This window comes from Arvicanthis niloticus, chromosome 9 (assembly GCF_011762505.2).
Source record: "Arvicanthis niloticus isolate mArvNil1 chromosome 9, mArvNil1.pat.X, whole genome shotgun sequence".
NCBI lineage: Eukaryota > Metazoa > Chordata > Mammalia > Rodentia > Muridae > Arvicanthis > Arvicanthis niloticus.
In genome coordinates, this window is record NC_047666.1 from 53587608 (window position 1) to 53605156 (window position 17549).

Genomic DNA, 17549 nt, shown 5'->3' on the forward strand with positions numbered 1-17549 from the left:
GAAAGTGCAACCAGGTACCTTCCAGTCCTCAGTGCCTGTCACGTGGAGTGTCACACATCCCTGGCCATGCCTAGCACTGGTTGGGCTTTATGTGATAACACCCAGCTTTGCTCTCTCCACCAGTCCCCCCATGTGGAGGCCACGGTGCCTCTCAGGACCGTGTTCTGAGCAGACCATTCCCCTGCCTCAGCACTCCCAAGTACTAGCCCAGACTCCTAAATTCAGCCCTCAAGTTTCCTTGACTCCTGGTCTCTACTGAGTGTTCCAGCTTCCTGCCAGCATGCTACAGACTTGTTTTCAAGCACGTGCAGGTTCCTAACCCTAGCATGGTTTATGCCCTGGTGCCTCATGCTCGTCTCGTTGGTAAATTATTCTTTCTGTAATACTCCAATGAACTTGCATTTACACCCACAGGGCCCAACTCAAATGTCCCCTTTCTAGAAAGACAGACGTAAACTATTGTCCGAAAAGTTCCTCTCTTCTCAGTGCTTCCACACATACCCTGTCCATCATTCTGTCTCCTATGCTTTCTTCTACTGAACTGGACGTAACAGGATAGAGCCTGCAGCTGCTCTCGCACCAGGATCCCAGCCTGCAGCAGGTTAGCCTAGCAAGCAGTTACTCACTGGAGGGAGAGGGGCCCGGAGGGTGTGTTTGCAGCCTGGGGCCTGCCCTCCTCCTGACCTCTTCACCTACAGGAAGTGGCCAAGACCAAGGCTCTCCTGCTTTCGTCTTCATACCTTCTTTAGTACCAAATGCTACTCTGAGGCTGGGATTTTCTTCAAAACCCCAGGGAGGCAGGCATGTGGAGACGGGGAAACAGCTGTACACAGCTGGGCAGAGGTGAGGGGTGACAGGGCTCCTGCTGGGCTACATCTTATCCGGGTCCAGCTCGCTGGAGGCCATGCCAATCCTGCACCCCTGCCTCCCCGTCTGTAAGAATAAGACAGCACCTGACTTTCTAGGGTTAGGGGAGACTGTATAGGTCATACAGGCCACCTCTCCACCCCATCCCCCCCCCCCCATTCTTCCTTTTCTTCTCCTGGAATTTTCAATGTAAAAGACCAGGATGCTGTCCTTGAACTCACAGAGATCTGCCTTCCTTTGCTTCTAATGTGCTAGGGTCACGCACCAGCACACCCGATCACCTTTTCTTTTCTTTTCTTTTCTTTTCTTTTCTTTTCTTTTCTTTTCTTTTCTCTTCTTTCTTTCTTTCTTTCTTTCTTTCTTCCTTCCTTCCTTCCTTCCTTTCTTTTTTAACATCATCTCTCACTGGCCTAGAGCTAGAGTAGGCCAGGCCTACTGACTAGCCAGAGAGCCCCAGAGATCTGCCTGTCTCTGCCTTCCCAGACACTGAGATTACAAACCTATACCACAATGCCTACCTAGCTGCTTTGTTTTTAAACGTGGGTTCTGGAGGTTGAAATCGGGTCCTCTTCCACACAAACACTTTACGGTCTCAGCTACCCACTCTAGACTTCCAGAACACCCTTACCGCCTTAGGCGCTTTCCTTCCTCCAACAGCAACCGTGTAGGCTGTCCCAGTGTCAGCACCCTGTCTTTCAGTAGAGTTCACGTTTCCTGGAAGCCCCACCAACTTGTTTGTCCACCAGGCCTGTGTGGTCCACTGATGCATACCTGCATTTTAAAAGGTTTTAATGTGTCACTATTTAATTCTTCCTGGGGAGATATTTTCTCAGTGATAGTGACATTTTGTAAATAATATACTTATTTAGTAACGGGAACTTGGGGGACGGTGAAGTCAGCGCACAGCTAATGGAGTTTCCTTTGCAGCCCAGGTCAGGTGGGAGGGAAGAAAGAGGCACCTGAAGCCTGAGCGGTAGCTTCTGGGAACCACGGTGGGTCCAGGCAGTGTCTGGGAGACTTCCTAAGGATTGTGACATGTAGTGGCAAGTAGGAAGACTAATTAAAGGAAACCAAAGACAAGTGGCCAAGAGGTTCGGGCAGGTAAAAACAAAGCACCCAGCCTATAGCAGCATAGTAACCCTCCCCAGGCTGCTTCCCTTCCCAACCCAAGTGCACTTGACTTTCTACTGCTGATACCCAGCAACCCGCAGGCATGGCCTTTGCTTTGTTGCTTGTTTGGGGTTTGGTTTTGTTTGTACATTTGTTTGTGTGTGAGAGAGAGAGGATCTAATAGTGTCCAGACTGGTCTCAAACGTAATAGGGTAATGTAGTGGCAAGGATGGAACTCAGAGCAAAGAAGCCAAGGAATTTACTGTCTGTCAGGACCCAGGTGGGCACTCTCCACATGGAGAAGTGGGAGATGGGGGGGGGGGGAGGGTAGTGCGAGAGCGCCACAGTTCAAGAGTCATATAGTAAGGATTGGGCCCTTTATCATGTGACTTACTAGTCCTGTTGTTTGTACACTGGCTACAGGTGAGGAGCCTGTGACCAGTGGTGCAAGGGACAGAGGTGCCCTGTACAACAATATCTAGAGGCATGGAAACAGGTAGTGGTGGAATGGCCCAGCAAAGAGGTTGTCTGAAGAATGGGCAACACTACTAGAGCTGAGGAGAGACAAAGGGCAGAAACACAGAAAAGGGGGATTTCTTTTCAACCCAATGAATATTTCAATTAGTAGTTTTACTTCTTGGTTATTGGTTACTTAGTTGATTGCATGCTAGGTTGGTTGGTTGGTTGTTCAGTTGATTGGTGGGTTGGCTGGTTAGTTGGTTGGTTGGCTGGTTAGTTTATTGGTTAGCTAGTTTGTTGATTGGTGGCTCAGTTGTTTAGTTTCTCCATTGGTTGGTTGATCAGTTGGTTCAGTTGTTCAGCCCACTGATTTATTGGCAGTTGATTGATGGTTATCCCATTAATTATTTACTTGGTTGATTGTCTAGTTGTTTGTTTGGTTGGTTGGTTGACTGTACGGTTGGTTGGCTATTTGGTTTATGGGCCAACTGATCAGTTAGTTGGTGGTTTAGATGGTTGGCTGATTGCTTGGTGGTTCAACTGGTTGGTTGAGTTGTTGGTTGGCCACTTGGTGGTTCAGCTGTTTGGTTAATTTGTTGTTGATTGGTTGGTGTATTGGGAATTGTCAATATGGACAAATCTTAGGTTCTGTTGACTATTTGAAATATTTCCTGGACTTCCTTATTTCAGAAAATTCCATTAAAGGCTGGGATACAGCTTAGTGGTGGGACACATGCCTAACACGTAAAGTGCCAGGATCCACCTCCAGTACCACAAAGAAAGCAGAGGAGAAGGGAGAAGAGTGAAGAAGATGGAGAGGGATGGGACAGTTCCAGAACCTAATCCACCTCCTACTTACACAAAAGCATTTGTCCATTCAAGAAACATTCATCTGGGCTCCCTCTTACAGCTCTATGCAGGCCATTTGATAATATAAACTCCTTGTTCAAGTTCACATAATTTGTCCACAAAGGAGCTTCACATTAGTGCCAAGGTCATGGATGTGGTAGGAATTTATAGAGTACTGCCAAGAGCTGTACACACACACACACACACACACACACACACATGACTGGCTCTCCTGACTTAGCATGAGCAGCCTGGAGGCACCTAAAAAGCTCTCAAGGTCTCTGAACTGCCAGTCATGTCTCCCAGTCTCCTTCAGGTCTGGTCTTTGCTGATGGCTGGCGATAGAGCTTCTCTGTGGGCCGGCCTCCTCCGCTGCCTTGCTCTTCAGCAAACATTCCACGGGGGTTGATCAGCCTGCGGTTAATGCGGGTTGCTATTCATTTTGTCTATATCACAGCCTGGAAGCAAACAAACAGAAAGCTATATATTTTTTTAAAAGTCTAAATGAAGTCATAATGGAACAGAGGATCTGGTTAAATTTTCAAAAATAGATTTGCTAATTCCTCTGTGCCAGTGCAGCGGTGGCACACTTTTCTAATATTGAGACCAGGACAGCTCCAGGCTGATTCTGCCTTCTTGTACCCCGCCCCCCCCCCAATCTTCCACAGCTCTCAGGAAGAAAAGGGCGGGGGGGTGGCGGGGGGGAAGCAGCCTTGGAGATGCTTATGAGCCAGAGTGAGCCTAACAGAAGGCCCAGAGGCCAGGCCCTGTGCATACTGCTCACATTCTGACCCTGTGTCTTCAGAGTGAGCCAACGAGGTAGCTCACTACCTTCCTCATCTGCAGTCTCTCCATCCAAAATGACTTGAAGTGTTTCAGGGCCAAAGATGGAGTCTGTACTGAATACACACAGAGAGGTATTTTTCCATGTGGTTGTTCCCTAAGCACAGTGAACTGTCCATCACTAGAGCATGTGCACCTCATTCAGTACTTTGATGTAACACAAGATTTAAAGGTCTCAAAAGGATGCGCACAGACAGGTCTTGTGCAAGTGCCATGAAGGCTACAAAAGGGGTCTCACACCCACCCCAAGGACCGGTGGGGGGAGCTCCTAACCCCATCTGTCAGATGAGTCAGATAAAGCTCCAGCAGGCAGGCCCTGTGCCCGAGGTCACAGCAGCCTTTGAGTTCTTCTAGTAGCAGCCAGGGGCCCAACTCTGAGGCAAGTTTACTGTTTCAAAGAACCCCCAGGTTTTTTATCCTGCCTCATCTTCCTGTACCGGGGTTTCTCTATGTCTCACCAGCCTGTTGGTACAAATGAGTCACCTAGCCAACCGGTTATCATCTCACCAGCCCAGCCTCACCCCTGCCCCCCACTCACCTGGTCCTTTAGCCACCCACCTCAGCACTTCCTAGAGCAAGAGTCCCTGAGATGTCCATGGACTCTCCTCCTTCAAAGTTTACCCAGTAGAGGGAACTACCAAGGAATCTGGCAAAGTGGGCTTTCTGGGACTAGAGAGATGTAGCCCACTAGAAGTAGGGGAGCAGGGTTCTGGTAGCCCCACAAGCAAGCAACCTCAGTGCTACCCTCACCCTTAGGAGCTTCCCTATAGAGGGAAGAGGGCTCCTGTTGCTTCTCAGCATGTCCTCCAAGCAGCTGCAGACTGGGACATGGGGCCTCAGTCAGACACACACTACTAGTGATACCACGCAGCAGGGGTGCCGTAGGGGAAAGCTCCAGGGGAAAATGGAGGGGTTGTGGGAGGGGACATGCCTGGCTGGGTAGAAGAAGCCCATGCTAACAGTCACAGAGGGTTTAACAGTCCAGGTTCTATGAGGTGAGCCTTTATTACCATCACCCACTTGTCCTTCCAAGCCAAATAGGGTAGGGACAAGGAAACTGATGGGGCTCAGAGGGACCAAGTCACTGGTCTGAAGTCACAATACTAATGGATGGCGGGCTCCTGTAGAATCAGATCTGAGGGTCCCCAATTTACACTCTTGAATGTTGTCTTTACCGGTGTGAGACCCAGCACTGAGAAACTCAGCTTCTATGTTCTTCAGTCAAAGCACCTGCTACATTGACGGCAGATCTTAGATCCATCATCTTCCCATCCACACAGTAAGCAGGATAGGAAATCCCTGAATTCCAGCAGGACCCAGGGAATGTGTTTTCACTTGAGGGTGTGGCTCAGCTGTGTAGAGCACTTGCCTTGCATGCTCGAAGCCCTGGATTCTGTCCCTAGTACTGCATAAACCAATCATGGGACACATGCCTGTAATCCCAGAACTTGGGAAGTAGAAGAAGGAAAGTCAGAAGTTCAAGGTCATCTGAACTTTCTCAGAGCTTGGCTATGAGTCTCAGAAAGAGGAGAGGGAGCAGGAGAAAGAAGCTAGAAAACAATAAACAAGCATTTTCTGTTTATTTAAAAATTAATGATTGCAGGTACCTGGAAAGGTGGTACCGCAGTGAGGAGCCCCGACTGCTCTTGCAGAGGACCCATTCCCATCACCCACATGGCAGTTCACAACCTCCTGTGACTCCAGTTCTAGGGTGTGGTACGCAGACTCACACATGCGTCAGTCAAAATACACATACACGCCATTTATTAATTAAATCAAACAGTTTATGAAATGAACCAGTGCCCAGCAAGATGGTATGGAGCTGCAGTCTTACAAGCTGTGTGCCCACCCTCTGTGGCCCCAGCTCTTGGGCCAGCTGTGCATGGCCCAACATCCTGTCTTTTCTGTCACCTTGCCCTGAATTTGTCAGTTTTCTGGTTTCTGGTTTTTTAACCAGACTAAACTACTGAAACCCTGGGGTGCTTCTTAAATGTTGTGAGTAGGCCCTGGCCCATTAGACTAGCTTCTGTAAGGTGGGCCCAGGCTCAACAAGATGGCTGTAGACAGTTCCTGGGTACCATCTGAGCCTGAGGACCAACAGGAGCTGGTAAAGGCCCCTGAACATTCTCCCCATCTTCCATCCTCCTTTCCACCACACCCAGGAAGTGGTCTCTGCCCTTCCTCCTATGTGGCCTCATCTCCTGCTTGTGACTTGTAAGCTTTGCACACAGTAGGTGCTCAGTAAACGTTTGGGAAAAATCCAGGAAATGGCTCCTCTGGCTATTCTGTGTATGCACAGAAGTGTGTGTTTGTGTGTAGGCACATGTGTACCACAGTGTACATGTAGTGTGAGTGTGTGTGTGTGTGTATGTATGTTCTTGTGGGGTGGTGTAGGCACATGTATGCCACAGTGCACATGTAGTGTGTGTGTGTGTGTGTGTGTGTGTGTGTGTGTGTGTCCGTCCTTGTGTGGGGATGTAGACATACGTGTGTCATAATGCACTTACAGAGGCCAAAGAACAAACTTCAGGTATTGATCCTCATTTTTCACTTGGTTTATGGCAGGGAGGGTCTCTTCATTCTTGCATAAGCCAGGCTGGCTGGCCTGCCATCCATTCTCCTGTCTCTACCTCCCATCTTTTGGTAGTGGATGCTGGGATTACAATCATCCAGGCTATCACTTTTATGTGGGTTCTGGAGTCCTGAACTGGCCCTATGAGCCTTGTCCACACCTCCTTCAGCTATTCTCTCTGGTAGATGACAGTGTCTCCATTGATCCTGTAGAAGCATAAAGAACTGCACAGATAGGAACTGGGCCATAGCTCGTGGTCAGAACACCTGCAGGAGGCCCTGAGCTCCATTCCCAGCACTGCAAACATACCTAAGTAAATAAATCAAAAGAACTTGCATGATGAGACCCAATGTCCCAGGGCCATGCAGGCAGCAAGGTCTCCATGGGCTGGCCATGAGTTTGCCCCTTACAATATGTTTTGACTTCAAAAAAGTCTTGAGGCTGTATGTGGTGACACATTTCTTTAATCCCAGCAGAGATGGGCAGATCTCTGAATTCAAGGCCAGCCTGGTAACAAAGCAAGTTCTAAAACAGCCAAGGCTACACAGAGAAACTTTGTCTCAAGAAAAAAAAAAAAAAGAACAAACAAAAAAGAAAAAGAAATTTTTTAAAGGTTTAGGGCTGGAGAATGGCACACACTGCTTTTCCAGAGAACCTGCATTGGTTTTCAACATCCACATCAGCTGACTCACAAATGCCTGTAACTCCAGCTCCAGTTGGATCTGACACCCACTTCTGCCTCCTCAACCACACTGCACCACTCACCACTCATGTGACATATCTACCACACACACACACACACACACACACACACACACACAATATTTTGACTTATTTTTAATTTATTTCTAATTTTTATTTATTTTGTTTATTTTTTTTAAAATTAAGCCAGATGGCAGTGATGCACACCTTTAATCTCAGCATTCAGGAGGCAGAGGCAGGCAGATCTCTGTGAGTTCAAGGCCAGCTTGGTCAACAGAGCAAGTTTCAGACAGCTAGAGCTATGCAGAGAATCTTGTCTCAAAACAACAAACAAACAAACAAATCTTCTCTGACTGAGTAAGTGGTGACAATCTGGGTTTGGGTTTGAATTTATGTTTCCTTGACTCCTAGAGAGGAAGAATTTTATGTTACATATTAGTCATTTTCATGGCTTCTTCTGTGGACTATCTGTTCCCAATTTACTAATTTACAGTGAGAAATGTCACTGCCAAAGGGACCGGATACATATGTCCTACTGCCAACACTTAAGTTCCCTGTAGGCACAGTCCACAGAAAGCCAAATCAAATCAAAGAGATGCTTGGTAAGCAAGAGGAGAGGGAGGGGCTGGTGGTGAGGCCTCATGGCTAATGGCATCTACTGCCTTCCTGTGTATCCAGCCTTTCTTCAGAGGGAGAGTTGAGAATCAGAAATGTTACTATAGGTGCATACCTGTAATCCGAGCAGGAGGGGAAAGCAGGCATTCAATGCTAGCCCAGCCCCAGCTGTGAAAAAACTGTGAAGTCAGTCTGAGCGACATGGGACTCTGGGTAAGAACAAGAAGGAGGGTAAATGAAATGCTACTGCATCTAGAGCAGGCCCCTGTCATCCTAGCTGCTGAAGAGGCTGAGGCAGGAGGATGGTTTGAGCCCAACAGTTTGAGAGCAGCCTGAACAAGAGCCAGAGAGGGAGGGAGGGAAAGGGGGAGGGACCCAGAGAGGGAGGGAGAGAAGGAGGGGAAGAGAGAAAAAGAGAGAGAGAGAGAGAGAGAGAGAGAGAGAGAGAGAGAGAGAGAGAGAAGAAAAGGATGCCACTGCAGTCACTTGGGGCTCCCTCTGGCCTAAGGTCCCCCCTTTTTTCCTTCTGGGTATGTTGTTGTTGTTGTTGTTGTTTAGAGACAGGGTCTCACTCTGTAGCCTGAGCTGGCCTGGAATTCATATCAATTAATATTTCTTCCAGCCATGCATGTATGTTTGTGCCTCCTGCGTGTCCCTGGTGCTGCTCTCAAGAGCCAGATTTCAGCATTAGATCTCCCTGAAACTGGAGCTACAGACGTTGTGAGCTGCTGTGTAGGTACTGAGAACCAAACCCAGATCCTCTGGAAGAGCAGTCAGTGCTCTTAGCCACTGAGCCACCTCTCCAGCTCTTTGCTGTCCCCTCTCAGAGGACAAACTTAGCTCTCTTTGCCCCACCCCCAGCCTCAGTTGCACACCCATTCCCAGGACATTTACAACACACAGCTGATACTTTCAGGGTGTCTGCCTTCCTGGTTCTTCACAAGCATAAGCAGGGCTGGGGTCTGTGAAAGCCCATGTCATGTTCCTTGGGTGGAGCATTTGTACGCAGAGCCTGTGTGATTTTCTTTCCTTAGTCTTCAGACAGCTCTCAGACCTCTGGAAGGTTAAGACTCACTGTGACTGAGGCCTTTGAGCATGCAAAGAAGGTGGGAAAAATTAGGGTCTAACGAGTATGAAGTTCTGGGTTCAAATCCCAGCACCACAGAGAGGGCAGGAATCAGAGAAGAGCTCTTGGAGGAGGGTGGGCTTAGAGGAAAGATTGCTCAGGGAGCTGGGAGGAAACAGGATGTGAGGTGGGCATGCCTGAGGCCCTCTTGCCTGCAGCTTGTAATAGCCTCTTCCGCTCAGCCTGGGCCCTCTGGCTTGTTCTCCACCCCAGACCTCCACAGTCCAAGCTGGACTGAGTCACTCCCCCTCAAGCCTTCCAGGTGGCCATTTGTGAGAAGATTCAAATTCCTAAGGACACCAGGAAAGCTCTCACAGCGTGAGCCCCAAGTTTTCCTTCCAGGCTTAGAGACTTAGATTCCAGATCTAGTTTGCCACAGCCGTGGGCATCAAATCCTTTGGCCTGTCTAGACTTGTCTCCTCATCTGTGTAACCTTGGGTTCACTGTCTTATAAGGCTGCTGCCTCTGTAAAGGGGTCTTTTTATAACAGTAAAACAATGTCAAAGCGTGCTTATAAATATGGTGGCACATACCTTTAATGCCAGCACTCAGGAGGCAGAGGCAGGAGGATTTCTGAGTTCGAGGACAGCCTGGTCTACAGAGTGAATTCCAGGACAGCCAGGGCTATACAGAGAAACCCTGTCTCGAAAAACCTAAATTAATTAATTAATTAATTTTAATTAATTAAAATTATTCCTGGGCTGCTGAGAGGCTCAGAGGGTAAAGGCCTTGCACCCAAGCCTGACCAACTGAGTTCAACCCCCTGGACCCATACACAGAACGGAAGAACCAGCTTCTGCAAGATGTCCTCTGACCCCCCAACATGAGCACCCCCATACATACCACACAATACCCCCAAATAAACAAGTGAAACTTTACCATTTTAATATAATTATTTCTATTAGAATACAAATATAAAACCTAAAGTCTTGAAGCTACTTGAAGCCCTAATCAGGAAACAAGGGTGGTAGCCATACCCTCTCCAGGGAGAATTCTAAAAACTTAGGACACGCTATATTCAAAGCATCATGTTGTCCTGACGAGGCCATGGAGTACGGTCCAATAACCGGTAACCCAGTAGAGGACAGCTCAGGTCACTGAGCTCTGCTGTCCTGTAGCTGTGTGGCCCATAGCAAGTTACAGCTAGGAATTATCTACCTGTCCCTGAGGATCGTGGAGCACAGCGAGCTGGGCGTGTGTGACTACTGTGAGCCTTTCCCTCTGAGCCGCAAAGACAGCGCGCTGAAGAGGGACTACAGAGCCTTGGTCTCTTTATCTGCCAATGCAAAAAGGGGAAACGGAGACCTGCAGCAATCGTGCTGGGTGTTCCATGAACGTCTGTGTCTGTCCCAACCTGGCAAGGGGCATGGACACCAGCTCAAGTCTTGGCAGAAAGCATGGCATTTGGCCCTGCTCTGTAGACAGCTGAGAAGGACTCAGAGAAGGAAAAGAGTCTGAGGAAGGTTCCGGAGCACGTGACTGGCTTCTCCCATCATCAGCTCTTATACAAACATCGTGCTTCCTCTGTTCACTAGTCCTGGGGACCGCACATGAGGAATTTTTTTCTCTCCTCCTTTTTTTTTTTTTTTTTTTTTTTTTTTTTTTTTTTTTTTTGCTGATTAAGTTCCCCCAAAAGCCCCTTAAGAATTTTAATAAGAAATGCAAAAATCAACAAAAGTGCAGCAAAGTCTTTCCTGTTATTAAATAAGGGAAAGTAAATATTGCAGATTGGACATATTTCATAAGAGGATGTTATGTTTGGGTGGGAAAAAAATGAGAGAGAAAAGAAAAAACTAATTTGCTTTCTGGCAGCAAATGTGTCTTTGCTGAAATTTGGTTTCAAATCTGATGACTGGAGCATTGTCACTGGCTTGCCTGGAATTTAGACCTTTGACATGTGAGGTGAGTGTGCTCAGACAAGCAGGAAAGCTTTAGACCTCTGTCCTGTGAGTAGAGGGCAGAGTTCTTTAGCCACCCAGGAAATTATGACCCATGGAGGGCCACAAGAAGACAAAAGCAGCCAGGAACAAAGAACACTTGGGTTTTGAGAGAGAAAGCAAGACAAGCGTTCTCTATACCACCATTTTAGAAAGAAGGATGATGTCATAAACGGACAGCAGTACAATCTCCTCAGCACAGTGAGAGGGCCTGCAGTGACAGCCGTGGTGGTGGAGGGGGACTAGGGCTTGAATGTGGCATCAGCTGTGTCTTCTGTGTTACCTTCAGTAAAACACATAGCTGTTCTGACTCTCAGTCTTTAACATGGGGATAGGGGGCTGAAGAGACAGCTTACTGGGGAAGAGCACTGACTGCTCTCACAGAGGTCCCTGGTTCAGTTTCCAGCACCCAGATGGTAGCTCACAAATGTCTGTAACTCCAGGTCTAAGGGATCTGACGCTCTCTGCTGGCTCCACAGACAGACACTACACACCTGTGGTGCACATGTATACATGCAAGTAAACATCCATACTCATACAGTAAATCAAATAGAACCTAAGAAGGATAAAAATGAATGAATAAGTTGATGAATGAAAGAATAAATGAATGAAAGAATAGATGAATGAATGAATGAATGAATGAATGAATGAATGAGGGAACGAATGAAATGGAGAGGTGAGGTGAACACATGTTGCTGCTCTTGTTGCTGTGGAAGAAGCCCTCGTGGAGGAAGCAACTTAAGGGAGGAAGGGTTTGTCTTGGCTCACAGTCTCAGGGAGCACAGCCCAGCAGGCATCGTGGTGGGCTCTGCGGTGGTGCTGCTTGCAGCTTTTCACACCGTGGTAAACCAGGAGGCAAAGGCTCAGGCAGGAACCCCATGACTCACTTCTGCTAGCTCTACTACTAACTAAGGTTCCATGGGCCCCCCAAAACAGCTGCTATGCAGAGACCAAGTGTGCCAGCAGGGGACACTGCACACACAAATCCTAAGAGTGAGGAATAAGAAAGCAGACAGTGAACCCTGAAAGCAACACATCAGCTCAACATGAGCGATCTGACAGTGAAAAGGAGGGGCGGGGAAATAAGAGAAAAAGGGCACAGCTGTGCACTGAAGAGTGGAATGTGCTCTGAGGAATAAAAGACTCATTTTACTCATTTCTGAAAGGTTTGCCCCAAATTCTGCCACACATGCCTCATCCACCTAGCCTTCACACGTAGGCTACATGATCTAGCCTGCCACATGGCAAGGCTGTAAACTAGCCTGCTACACATGAAAGCTATGTATGGCATGGCCTGATGCATGCTAAGGCTCTGTGGTCTAGCCTTCCACACACCTACGTGCAGCCTCCTGCCTCCCCATCTGCCACTGACCGAAACATCACTGTGCAGCACAGGAGGTCAGTTGATCGCTTCTTTCCCTGTCGTGATCCATAGAACACTGACGCTCATGCTGCTGCATGCCGGTCAGCACCACCCTGGAAAACAAAAAGCAAAAGTGAAAACTGGGTTTGTTTTCTGGATGGAGCACCTGGCATTAGAAAGTGGGTGCCGGCCAGCAAGGTCACGTGTGACCACAGCCTCAGAGAAAATGACCAAAGCAAAGGACAGAGGGGAAGTGAGCTCACAATGTGGCCGCTGCCAGCCAGAAGCTTCCATGATGGAACTACCCGGTCCTGGCCTCTGTGCTGTGTCCTCCCTGAAGGGACCCAGCAGTTTCAGAACTGTACCTATCTCCCTGCAGTGACAGCAACAAGGGTGGATACCTAGGTCTGCAAATGTTCGTGTCTGGGACCTCACCAGCTACAAATCCTGGGACCAGAACTAGGGCCTCATCCTTCCTGACTCTCCTCAGGCCGCAGAGTGCTGCCACCACCTTCAGACCCCAGACAGGAAAGTCTGGCTTCTGTTTACCTCCCTGAAGCATCTTTTGTATTTGCATAAATAATAGGAGAAATAATGGGCAATCGGTTCCCATACCCACCACCCAGATTTCTTTCCATGTTTTCTTGTTTTGTTTTTAAGAAATGACGCATTAGAGACAAAATTAAAGTCCCTTTATCCACTGCCAATTGGATACCATGGATGACTGGGCATTGGTGTATGATCATATATCCATATGTACACCCAGTGTGTGATGTTTCGTGTTTTAATTTTCATTAACTAGGATAAATACTATCCTGCATCTTTATCACGTGTTTGAAATTTGCCTATCGACACACTTTTGGAGAAACACGTTAACAAGTTAGTTTGTTCATTTTCACTGCCGCACAGTTGTCTACTCTCAGAATGCTGTACAGTCTGTGTCTGTGGCATATTTTATGAATGTGCCTTCCATATAGGGAGAGACAGTCAGCCTCTTTCTCTCAAAACATACACATGCACACACAAGCACATACAAACACACATGCACACACACACACACATGCACACACGTACACACACACATGCACACTCAACTACATGCCACCTGTTTTGATTAAAAAGAGGTGCCGGGCTGGAGAGGTGGCTCAGCATGTAAGAGTGCTTACTACTCTGCCTTGGAACCTGAGTTCTATTCCCAGCACCTACACCCAGTGGCTCAACTGCCTGTCAACCCAGCTCCAGGGGATCCAACTACCCATTCTGGCTTCCCCAAGCAGCTTGGCTCATGCACACACATAAATAAATAAATAAATAAATAAATAAATAAATAAATAAATAACTTCTATTTTAAAAAGTCATTTGGGGCTGAGAGACAGCTCAGTGATTAAGAGCACTCACTGTTCTGTACTGCAGAAGACTGAGTTCAGTTTCCAGCACCCACTCAGGTAGCTCACAATCACCTGCCTGTAACTCCAGCTCCAGGAGGATCCAACCTCTGGCCTCGTTGGGCACCAGCGTTCTTGTGCACAAACCGATACACAAGACATATGTGCATACACAGTTTTGAAAAGAAAATCTTTGTATCTCTTCGAGTAGTTCACACAAGTTTCTTTAAGAAATTGGCCCCACAGTAGGACACGGTAGACTGTTAAAGGTAGGCAACAGGTAGGCATAGCAATCCTGGGGTCCAGCATCCCCTCGAGTGTGTCAGCTCTGTGTGACCTTGGACAAGTCATTTAACTGTTTCCTTCTGGTGAGACCGGTGTTCTGATCTCTAACTTGGAGGACCTCGTGTCCCTCTAAAAAGGTGCGGGAATGACTTATTTCCCTCAATAATACTGTGGTGATCTGGGTTGTCTTGTTTTGGTTTTTGTTTTTTCTGACAATCACAATAGACTAAAGGCAGAGCCTGGATACCATGCAAAGGCCCAGTAACCGAAAACCTTGAGGGCTCGCTATTCACCCCGTGGTCCCAACGAACCCTCGCTTCTCAGCATGAGAAATAGGCATGTCGCCCCCCTTAAAAAGCTGTCGCAGAGCTTCTAGCAGCACGGATCTCTCCTTTTCTGTAGCTCAACAGAGTCTCCCTCAAAGCTGTGAAAGGCAGAAGGCTTGTTGTGCCCACGGGCTGAAGCTGGATCACATCCCTGGTTGGGTAGATTTGGTGTTTTGTTTCGCCCCTCTGGTTGAGGATGGTGCTCAATAGCACAAGAAGGCTTCACCTGGAGTGGTTGAAATTTGCTGAAATACCGCCATCTCGTGATCACAATACAACACTGCAGGGTCCGGCCTCTCGGGGAAACAATGGTGCGACAGGGGCTGCCCTGCCCTGCTCAGAAATGCGACCGGCTCCCCATTGTCTGCGGGGTAAAGTCCGAAAGCCAAGCCTGGAATTCAAGCGCCTCCACAATCGTCCCCGCCTTGCCTATCCGGCCTTATCTCGACTCCGACCTCCTGCCCTGGCCAGGCCCAGCTCCTTCCTGAACTTCCAAGCTGTGCCCAGCCTCTCACTATGGCCAGCCCTGTGCTCTAGACAGCAATCAGCCCAGCTTCTAAAGCAACTCTTCCAGGAAGCCTTTCTGGCCCATCACCTGCCTTCCCACAAACTCTTACAGAGTCGTGTTTGTTTCAATATTGAATGCTTGTGTTGGGTACTTGACCTAAGACCCATGGGGCTATTGAGGCTGGGAGTCCATGGAGCCTGCTCTGATCCCAGCCACCGGCGACGACAGAGACAGAATTGGTGGCACCCAACTCACAGGCATGCTCTGACAACCTCACAGCGGCCATAGTAGAGGTGAGGAGGATGGCTACATAAAACGCTGGGCATCTAATTGAACTCGAACTGCAGATTAGAAAACTGTTGAATCTGTACACCACGTGGCACGCCTATAATGCCAGAATTTGGGAGATGAAGGCTGTGCTACATGCAGAGTTTGAAGCCAGCAACATCAGACTGTTTCTGAATGGAGAGAGAGAGAGAGAGAGAGAGAGAGAGAGAGAGAGAGAGAGAGAGAGAGAGAGATATTATGGCTGTCCTAGGTATGGTTGAGGAGTAAGTTTATTATAGGTATAAGGGAAGATAGCCAGAGGCAAACACATCTGGGAGAGTCCAAAGTGGTCACGACCCTGAACCATATGGGAAGAGGGGAGAGGGGAAAGGAGAGAGGGGAACCAAGAACAACAGCCAGGAGGCCAAAGGTACAAAAGGAGAGGTAGGTAACCAAAATGTCTGGTTACACAGGGAAGCATCTCTGGGAGAAGGGCAGCCCTAGCCCAGCCCCTGGGCTGGAGAGTTCAGGGTAGAGGGCAAGGGAGTGCCAGCCATACCCTGTAACAGGTAGGGACGATGGGAGAACCTGGTGACCAGGTCTACTTTGATATGTTAAATACAGTTTCAAAACCCTTTCCACCCCTGACAGAAGGTATGTGGGGGAGGACAACTTTTTTTTTAAATATATTTCAAAATTATCTGGTGGCTCCATTCATGACTTACATTAAGATTTGGTGTCCCCAGATAGTTGGGACGCCTTTAATCCCAGCACTCAGAAGGCAGAAGCAGGTAGATCTCTGAGTTTGAAGCCAGTCTGATCTACAGAGTGAGTTACAGGACAGCGAGGACTACACAAAGAAACCCTTATCTGAAAAAACAAAACAAAAACCAAACAAACAAAAGACTCGAAGCCCATTTCCAGCTGTGTTTACTATGTAGTAGACAGATGACCTTTATACTGATAGAAATGTTTGCTTGTTTTATTCTATCAAAAATAGCTTACACCTTTAATCCCGGCACTCGGAGGTGGAGGCAGCCAGATCTCTGAGTTTGCAGACAGCCTGATCTACAGAGTGAGTTCCAGAACAGCCAAGGCTACACAGAGAAACCCTGTCTCAAAAGATAGATAGATAGATAGATAGATAGATAGATAGATAGATAGATAGATAGACAGACAGACAGACAGACAGATATTCCATAAATCTCCCCTACCTGGTAAAACTTTTGTTTATATGATACACTATTCCCAGAACCACACACATCCCCAGAGCTTGATGGTCTAAAGTCTAATTCCTTTCCATCATTGTCTTTGCCTTGGATTCTTTTAAAACTAACCAATATCAAAAGTCTGTGAGATCAGCCCCCAGCCAATGGAGAAGAGACAGAGGCATCACAGAGGTATCACCTGCTATGGAGATCCTGCCCTTCCCCCCCCCCCCCCCCCCCCCCCCCCCCCCGTGTGCTTGCTAGCCTGATTTGAGTCTTGGTTACACCCCTTTAAAGAAATAGTCACATTCCCAAGCTACTTTCCCTTCGGTCATGCATTCCCTTATGTGACACCTAGATTGTTTTCTGTTTGTTTCTAACACTACTCTGGAATTCTGAAATTTGTGTGTGTGTGTGTGTGTGTGTGTGTGTGTCCTCAGAATGAGGCCTCATTTTTGCAATCCCTCACAGATTTGCAGAGTCAGCCATGTGCACACTCCCAGCTGAGGCTGCCCACAAGAAGCCCACCTTCTAGTTCCAGCTCTCAGAGCAACAAACAGAAGCATGCTTTCTGGGTTAGTGAATGCCGAGATTTCTACACTCTTGTGGGTTTTTACACATGATTTCAGTGTTTCAAATGCCCTCAAGCAGAGTACTGAAGTGAGGCAGTGTTGCTCAGCCAGGAAATGCGATTTACTGGAGGAAATATGGCTCAGATAAGCCCCTGGCACACACCAGTTACTGCACTACTGGCTGTGAGGTCAGTGTTAAGGAATCAACAGCAGATAATACAGAGACTGGCTTTAAATAGAACCACCAGTGTGAAACAGGGTTATATTGACCACAGGGTGAAAAGGCTGTGATCAGAGGCTCCCAGAAGCCAGCCCAGTGTTCTCCTGGGAAGAACAGGTCAATATTTGCTAACACCAGAAATAGAATCTACTACACAGTTGATACGAGCATGAGTGCCTGTATTACACGTATGTAATACATTAAGAGATTCATACTAGGATATCATGAGTGAGATCTTACATGATGTTTAAGGTTCTTGTTTTATTCATTTTAAAATTTACTTATTTTATGTTTATGGCCATTTTGACAGGCTGGAGAGATGGCTCAGCCGTTAA

At 47.7% G+C, this 17549-nt stretch overlaps 1 protein-coding gene across 3 annotated transcripts in view; it reads left to right on the plus strand.

Annotated features, from left to right (window-relative positions):
- Tsen2 (tRNA splicing endonuclease subunit 2) overlaps positions 1-17549 on the plus strand; it is a 62858-nt gene that overhangs the window by 6291 nt on the left and 39018 nt on the right. The window contains exon 1 of one of the 3 annotated variants that reach the window (XR_013112571.1): positions 14927-15240. The exons of 1 other annotated variant lie outside the window; for it this stretch is intronic. The gene's annotated coding sequence lies outside the window, so the exon portion shown is untranslated. Of the gene's footprint in view, positions 1-14926; positions 15241-17549 lie in introns of those variants that run through there. One more of the 3 variants, XM_076940304.1, reaches the window with a different exon arrangement.